At 30.5% G+C, this 9,666-nt stretch overlaps 1 long non-coding RNA gene across 1 annotated transcript; it reads left to right on the top strand.

The window, feature by feature from the left end:
* The first annotated feature begins 6,841 nt into the window (after nucleotides 1-6,841).
* Nucleotides 6,842-8,479, top strand: LOC111389569. Its single transcript, XR_002701751.1, has 4 exons — nucleotides 6,842-7,114; nucleotides 7,806-8,049; nucleotides 8,148-8,241; nucleotides 8,345-8,479. It is a non-coding gene; the product is annotated as an uncharacterized LOC111389569 (long non-coding RNA).
* Nucleotides 8,480-9,666: the final 1,187 nt, after the last annotated feature.

The raw sequence follows: 9,666 nt of genomic DNA on the forward strand, positions 1-9,666 counted from the left end.
AGAAAACGAATGGGTAAACAATATAAAATCATTTTGAATTGGACATACTAATTATTCCATAATGTTTACACATACCTACTTTTATATATATAGACATACATGTAATTTTATTTTTTCAAAACAACTAGATAATAGTTAGAGTTTATTAAATAACACTGTCAAAAATTGTGATTAGATAAATAACCTTCTTCCAATGTTTATTAGTCAAAATGGTTTTCAATTGTAAAATACAATAAACAAATAATATCAAATGTCCAAGACACTCTCACCATTAGAAAAGACCCTAAGACTCCTATCGATGCAATTAAGTTCCTAAATTCATCTCCAAAATCACATCGCCTATGTTCTCCCAGTATTGTGCTTGCTACGCTAAAACCTTGTTATTCATTATATTCTTCGTCCATTTTGGATATCTTTTCAGCATTTGAACAGGAATTTGAATTCTATATTATTTACATTGAAATCTTTACTATATTTGAAGAAAAAAGAAATGTACTTTTAGAAATCTCATGTATGTTGATATATTTATTGTTGAACATAGTATGAAATAATATTTTGATTGGTTTTATTTTCATATTTGGTATATTTTGTGTTGTTTGCAACTATTGGGTGATGACGACACTTTAGCTATTATCTGTAGGATAGAACAACACTACAGTCATAATCTTCCATATAAAACAATAGTACAACCATTATCTGTTATGTTTTATTTGTTATTGATAATACAATGTGATTACTTTAATAATTTAAATATGACACTTACTTTCATATTACTTTTATATATGCTTAAGTAAACTATTAAACTCTTTTGTTTTATTTGCAGCTTTGAATTATGTAGAAATGATATGGGTACATATATACTATTTTTTGTCGGGGTTAAGAAGATTGGAGAAGGCAAATGGACATAAAGTTATGTAGGAAATCGTGAAGAAAATGTGGATATTCTTTATGTTCCAACTAACATTTTGTATACAGAACTGTACAACAAAGTGCAAGAACTAGTTAACTTAGATTCAAGGTCATATGAAATTGAGATTATATATCTTAACCTTGAAACAATTGATTTTGTCATTGTCTTAGAATCGATAAAATCATAATGGCAAACATACTAGTTTTTATAATAAAACATTCATAGTGTCGTTTTGGTTATTTTACCTAGAAAATATAATAGAAACTAATGACAAAATCTACATAGTATTATTTATTCATATGTGTTTACACACGAAATGGCACTTGTACCATTTTCATCACAGTAACAACATTTGTATTATTCTGATGTTTTTAAGTTGGTTAAGTAATGAGCATATCTTTGAAATATTATAAATGATATACCCATCTAAAAATTTAAATGAGGTCAATTTATTGATTATCAGGGCACAAGCTAATCGTGACTGCTTATACTTATGTTTATAAATAGAGCGACACAAGTGTCGTTTTATTTTCAACAACGGCATTTGTGCCGTTCTGTTGATTTTCAAATATTTTGCTTCTTTTCAACTCAACAACCTCAAATATTAGATCTCTTAACTTAAGAAAGTCATAAAGATTAATCATGTGATATATAACGATTAATTTGTCATAGATTATATGATACTGAATTGAACGAATCACATGTATTTGTATTAATTCGTTAGAAAATATAATTAATGAACACATCTCTCAAATTTTATAAACTGCATGTCCATATTACAATTGAAATGAGTTCAACTTATTAATTTTCAGGATGTAGATGGATCGTGGCTATTTCTACTCGTGTTTATAAATAGAACATCACAATTATCATTTTAACGGCACTTGTTTCAATAGGCACGCGGTCGAAGACCTTGCTCCTCCCATTGCTTGGGAGCTTACGATTTTTTGTTGATTTCTCCAATATTTTACTTGTTTTCTAACGTAACGACATCAAGCATTGGATGCTTTAAAAACATCAATGATTGATCATGTGACAAAGAACGGTTAAATTGACATCGAGTTGGTATAATCACAAATCATTGTATGGGTTCATTAGAAAATATAACTAATGAGTACATCTTTCAACTTTTGTAAATATAATTAATGAGCACATCTCTCATATTTTGTAAATGACATTTTCATATTGTAACTGAAATAAGTTCAACTTATAGATTTTTGGGACATGAATGGGTCGTGGTTAATATACTCGAGTTTATAGATAAAACTGCAAGTGTTTATTTAATAGTACTTGTATCGTTCTATTTTTTTCTCCAATATTTTTGTTTCTTTTCAACACAATGACCTCAAGTATTGAATCTCATAACTTCTAAAAGTTAGAAATATTGATCATGTGATAAAGAACAATTGAATTAACATAGATTATATGATATCGAGTTGGTGAAATCACATATCATTGTATTGATTCATTAGAAATATAACTAATGAATACTTCTCTCAACTTTTGTAAATAGCATGTCTATATTTCAACTGAAATGAGTTAAATTTTTTGTTTTTTGAAACATGGATGGGTCGTGATTATTTATACTCGTGTTTACAGACAGAAGGCACAAATGTCGTTTAATAGTACTTGTGTCGTTCTATCAATTTTTTTCAATATTTTTCTCTTTTTAGATCATCGACCTCAAGTATTGGATATTTTAACTTTAAAAAGTCAGAAAGTTTGATCATGTCACAAAAGAATTGTTGAATTAAAATAGATTATATGATATTGAGTTGGTGAAATCACTAATCATTGTATTGATTCATTGCAAAATAAAACTAATGTGTACATCTCTCAACTTTTGTAAACAAAATATCCATATTATAACTAAAATGAGTTAAACTTATTGATCTTTGGTGCATGAATAAGTCATGTATGCTTATACTCTTGTTTATAGATAAAAGGGCATAAATGTCATTTTTCTTTACGGTAACAGTACTTGTGCCTTTCTCATGAACGAGTTTGTATTTTGGTAACGTTACTTGTATCGTTCTCTTAAAACTTTTAATCTCAGTAAAGACAATGTTACCGTTCTTAAGGACCTTTTCATTCTGTAAATGACACTGACACTCTCTTTTAGAACTTTTCATGTCAATAACGACATAAGTCCCGTTTTTATGAACAAGTATATTCACAAACATAATGATGGTTATACCGTTCTAATAGACGTTGTCATCTCAGTAATGATACAAGTGTCGTATAGGGATGATAATTTGAACCGTTAAAATCGAAAATTGCGGTTAACCGAACCGAATGGGGCGAAAATAACCGAACCGATGGTACAATGGGACGGATATGGTATTTGATTTTATAGAACCGGTTCGTGGAGGTGAGGGTATGGTATATATACCGTCGAATCGAAACCAAACCGATTACCTGCTTAAAAAACCATTCTTTTATTTGGAATGACAAGATTTAGTGAGGAGGAAGTTGACAAAGAAGTACATTTTTTTATTTAAATCTTAGTTAAAACAATTCTGGATTAGGTAGTATCGTTATATTCTCTACTTACATTTTTTATTTACTATATAGGAATCAATTTTGAGTGCTAACCTATGCTAGTAAGAGTTGTGACGAAGAATGAAGATTGAATATGAGTTAAAGTTGAAGCGTTGAATTATTGAGCATGAATCAAGTAACTACAATGCACAAAAATCAAGAATGAAGGAAAAATTTAGTATTGTTATATTCATGATATTGTTTGTTAAATTTGTATTTTACAATTGGGATTTGGGATAGTGTTTATATTTTCGTATGGAATATTGTGTTTTGATTTTCATTGACTCTCTTTTCATAAATTGTTTTATATCAATTTGACAGATGGACACATAAAAAATAATTCATTTTCATTGTTATTAATTGAATCGAACCGAGATGAACTGAGATATGAACCGAACTAAATCGAACTGATTTATGTGGTTATGGTGCGATTATGGTATAACAAAAAATTTAGCGGTTCGGTGATGATTTTGGCCGAACTAAACCGAAACCTAACCATTGTCATCCCTAGTGTCGTAACGACAATTATATTGTTTTGATAGATGTTTTCATCTCAATAATGGCATAAGTAATGATACTTATGATAAATAACTATTGAAATGACGTTATACCATTCTAATAGACATTTACGTCAGTTATAACATTTTAATAGACGTTCCCGTCCCAATAACGAGACTTGTATTGCTCTGTATTTTTCTACTGTCTTTTATTAAGCAGAACGACCGTAAGGAATGGGCCCCCTAATGTATCGAAAACATAAAGTTTGACCATGTGATAAATAATTGTTGAAATGACATAAATTATATATTCTCAAGTTGGTGAAAGCATAAGCGATCCTAATGATTCATATCGATTAAGTAACGACATATCTCTTAACTTTTGAGATGAAAATGTTCTTGAGAGAAGCACCAATGCCGTTATTGACTTATAAGAGTCCATTATAATCTATACTATTTCAATAATTTTTTATCACGTCCATTACTTGAGGTCATTGTGTTGGAAACAAATCAAAATATAGGAAAAATAACATAACAGTACCATTGTCGTTACTAAGAAGAAAATTACCCTCGTTTCATTCTATTTGTAAACACGATTATAAGCAGTTACGTCATATTTGTGTACCGAGAACCAGTATGTTGAACTCATTTATGTTGTAACATAGACATGACATTTATAGAATTTAAGATTTGCTCATTACTTATATTCTAATGAATAAGTAGAATGACTTGTTCTTTCATCAACTTGATATCATATAGTCTATATCATTTCAACTATTTTTTGTTACATGATCAACATTTCCGTCTTACATACGTTAGAGGGTTCGATACTTGAGGTCGTTGCATTGGAAACATTTCAAAATATATAATAAATCAATAGAACGATAGAAGTGTTGTTAGAAGGATGAAAAAGTCATTAAAAACGACACTTATGCCATTACTGAGATGAAAAGTTCTAAGGGAACGACACAAGTTTTATTTAGAGGATGATAAGGTCCTTTACAGATGGCACTTGTACTATTACTGAGATGGAAGTTCTAAAAGAATGACACAAGTGCCATTATCGAAATATAATTTGTCCATGAAAACGGCACTTGTGCCATTACTGTGAAGAAAATGACACTTGTGTCATTATATCTACAAACACGAGTAGAAGTAGTCACGACCCATTCATATCCTAATAACCAATAATTTGAATTCATTTTAGTTGTGAGATAGACATGCCATTTACAAAAATTGAGATATGTGCTTATTAATTATATTTTATAGTGAATCAATACAATGACTTGTGATTTTACCAATTTGATATTATATAACTTATAGCAATTCAGCTATTCTTTGCTATGTGAGCAACCTTCCTAACTTTTTTTAATTAGAAAATCCAATGTTTGAGGTCGTTACATTAAAAAAAATACTAGAGAAATCAATAGACGACATAATGGTCGTTAAACGACACTTATATCGTTCTGTCTATAAACATGACTATAAGCAGTCAAATCATCCATACCTCAAGAATCAATAAGTTGACCTTATTCAAGTTGCAAGATGGACATTCAATTTACAAAAATTGAGAGAAATGCTCATCAATTATATATTCTAACGAATCAATACAATGACTCGTGATTTCACCAACTCGAAATCATATAATCTATATCAATTCAAACATTAATCCACATGCAAACATCCGTGTACATATCTTATGTGTATGATTGAATAAATTTAACTCCAACTCCTTTCAAATATATCCTTCAAATTAGTGAACTTCAATAATCTAAATTTCTACTATAATAACTGCTATTACTACAACATGGAATACAAAATAAACATTAAAAATGAGAAATAATAAGAGAAAATAAATCACTAATCCATTACATTGCGTCTTCACGATCAATATGAAAACAACAAATGTACTTCATTGATTAGTTTTATTAATAGTTTCTTTATCACGTTATTGACACAATTCTTGATTATAACAATTTTAATAGATAAATTCCTCTTTAACCCATCATTTTCATAATTTCAAATGTATCAAAATTCATTAATGTTAAAAAAAAAAAAAAAAACTCAACTAAAATTATACAAATAAACAGTGAAATAATAAAATAATGCCTTTTTAAAAATAATTTCATGTTATTCCTACACCAATTGAAGCACAAAATGACATTTCAAAGTAAAAAATTAAAAATTAAAAAAAATGAAGGAAAAATTACCTTTTTACTATACCAATCCATAACAAAGATGGATGAAGTAGTGTCAAATAAACTTGAATGGAAGAAGAAATTTTTTGTAATCTTAAATGCACAAGAAATTGCGGTGAAGAAGTAGATGTTAGTTTCAAATTTAAAGAAAAGGGTTTCACATTGAGATTGAAGAAGAAATAAGGAGGTGAAAATGAGGGAAATTCGATGAATATTTCACTATTAATTGAAGGCTAATTTTGTCATTCGACCAATTAAAATATCTTGAATTTTATTTATTTATATATTTATTTTTATGTTGATCAAAAGCCATTCTTCGAACACTTTATCCAACCCAACTATTTGGCCAAATTTTCCTAGATAATAAACTCACAAATACGTAATGAACTAATTTGAAAATTAATACTATAAATTATTCAAAATTGGACGGCTCACAAATGCTCAAAATTGGTACTAGTGACCCGTTTGGTAGTCATTTTTTTCAAAATATATTTTTCTCTCTCTTCTTTTCAACCACATATTTTTTATTAAAATAATATTATACGTAAATCAAAAATTTTTATTATTTTTTAACTACACATTTCACATTAATTTACTATTGTAAAATATATTTTTATATAAAAATGTCTATAAAAAACCTCTAGTAAACTTCTTGAAAAATAAATAAATACATAAATAAAAAGACCATTTTCAACAACCCCAACTCTTCTTCCCACCAACCCACCAACCCACCCGTTTCAGTATAACAAATTTGTTTATTCTTCCGGTTAAAATCCATTTCCTAGATTCAAAGATCTTAGATTCAAACTCAATCCACCAAACTCTCCTAAAATGGCTGCTGCTACATCTCATTCTTTGCAGGCATCAACGAGAATTGCTTCTACACGCCCTCAGCTTAAACCCAATTCGGATTCACAAATTTCTAATTCTCTCTCTTTCTCTTCTCAATTGCGCAGTTTCTCGCTCAAGTAAGGTTCTTTTTTTGACTAATTTTTGTTTTTGTTCTAATTAATTGAATTTCTTGCTTATGTTTTTGAGAATTTTGTTGGGTTGACTGTGGTTTTAGTATCACTGCCGTTGTTAAATAATGCGTATTTTAAGGGTTCCAGTCAGTGAATCAATCGTGTTATGTATTGTAGAGAAGTAAAATTTACGTGCGTAAAATGATTGTTTTTCTTGCTCAGTTTTCCCAAGATTTTTATTGGGTTGACTGTGCTTTTAGTAACCTGCTGTTTAAATAAAGGATGCTTTATTGATTTCACTTAGCGAATTAAACATGCTATGTCTTTTACAGTGCTAAAATTTTTATTTATGTAAATGATTTGAGCGTCGAATATAATGGGATTCTTATAAATTTCTAAAAAGAGACAAAATCAACTTTATTGAAAAGGTGAATGTCCATTCTGTTACCGTTTTGATGCTTGGACTAATTAGAATGGCTATCATTTTGTAATAGAATATTAAGAGTTTGAATTCGAAATCCAAACTTTGCCATTCGGGTCTGCTTATATCAACTATCCATGGCTGTGTGACCTAATAATTCCATTTAGAAAGCAACTACAACATTACTTGTCTCTTGATGTTAAACTGACTCTTTTAGGTCTATTTAGTGCTAGAAGATGCAGTTATAAATCTGACTTTATCTATATTTCTTGATAGATCTTCACAATCTACAACAATGAGACAACTACATTCACGGAGAGTAAGTGCAGCTGTAAGGACAGAAAGCGATTCAGGCACAATAGAGGTTGATATCTCCTTGAGCCCTAGAGTAAATTCAGTGAAGCCTTGAAAGACCGTGGCTATAACCGATCAGGCAACTGCACTTGCTCAAGCTGGTGTGCCTGTTATTCGGCTAGCAGCTGGAGAACCGGATTTTGATACTCCAGCAGTAATAGCTGAGGTGACTTTGAAAATACAAAGTGTTAATCTTTCTCTCTCATATCAGCAGAATTAATGTGTCGTTCTATCTACTCATATATTGATCTTTTTGAACTTTAGGCAGGAATTAGTGCAATTCGAGAAGGATACACAAGATATACTCCTAATGCGGGTACTTTAGAACTACGTTCAGCTATTTGCCACAAGTTGAAAGGTATCTTGTCACATACCTATTTCTTTCTTTTTTTCTATTGATTTTCATTTATATCACTTTTTTGCTTTCTTTCTTTTCATCTTTTGATTTTCATTTATGGTAGAGGAGAATGGAATATCTTACACACCTGATCAAATTTTGGTGAGTAATGGGGCGAAGCAGAGTATTCTTCAGGCAGTTCTTGCAGTTTGTTCCCCTGGGGATGAGGTATACTTTAAACTTTCTAAGCATATCTATTTTATTTCTATTCTCTGGCTATTTTGGAAGTCAATTGTTTCAGCTTTTCAGCAAGAACAGTATATTAGAATGTCATTCACAAATTGAAGTGGGAGAAGTGAAACATCATTTTTCACATTTTGACACCTAAGTAGTGGTAGACGTGGAAATTAGAATTATTGGGAAAACATGTGTAAGGGATGTATTTGGGGGAAATTATATTATTCTGAACTTCTTGAACATGAGTTTTTTCCCAGTCAAGACAAGGAGTAAGAAATAATGTTTGTCATGATACATCAGGAATTGAATTTTTAAGGTGGAAAAGAGAGTATTTCTAAGTTTTGGTGGGTGTTTGGCACACCAGCTCCCCCAATCACCCTCCTTGGTTTGATGGCTTTTCTATCTAACTGCATACTATAAATAAAAAATCCCTCTAAATGTACCAGTGCATCAAAAATTGCTGAAGTTGGTTCAGAGTTGCTCTAAGTTGGAGTCAGGGAAATGTGTCCTTTAAATTAGGGGTGGGCGCGGGTCGGTTCGATTCGGTTCTAAAGAGAATCGAACTGAACCAAAATTTTTGGGTATCTAGTAAATGGAACCGTCGGGTCCAAATATAATTATGGAACCGTTCGGGTTCGGTTTCGGTTTCGTTCGGTTCAGTTTGGTTCGATTAGGTTCGGTTCCGTTCGGTTCTATACTATAATTAAATTTTTTAACATTTATAACAACATTATATAAATACAACTAATGATACATTCAATGGTTTAAGAATGCCAGAGACTAGTAGACTACCTTATTCAAATGATCGCTACGGTCAAAATTTCGGTCGGCGGAGGTCACAGTTTCGATCGGAGGTCACAGCGTCGGCCGACGATTGTATAGGTTTTGAAATGTTAGCGAGGCTGCGAGAGTGAATGCGAGAGTCGAGACAATGTTATGCACTTTAATGTAGGTGTTTATGGTTATTTAGTGGATTGGATCTTGTTGGGCTAAGAAATGAAACAATAAAATGGGTAATTGGGCCAAAAATTAAAAAATTAGAAATGAAACAAATTATTGGGCTAAAAATTTGGATTTAGAAATTGTTAATTTGTTTAGAAAAAATTAAAATTAAAATAATTCGATTTACTCAATATAAAAAAAATTAGAAAGATTCGGTTCTTGGTCTAAAATCGAGAACCGAACCGTACCCGTCGATTCTTGATTCAG

This window comes from Olea europaea, unplaced genomic scaffold, assembly GCF_002742605.1.
Source record: "Olea europaea var. sylvestris unplaced genomic scaffold, O_europaea_v1 scaffold60, whole genome shotgun sequence".
Lineage (NCBI taxonomy): Eukaryota > Viridiplantae > Streptophyta > Magnoliopsida > Lamiales > Oleaceae > Olea > Olea europaea.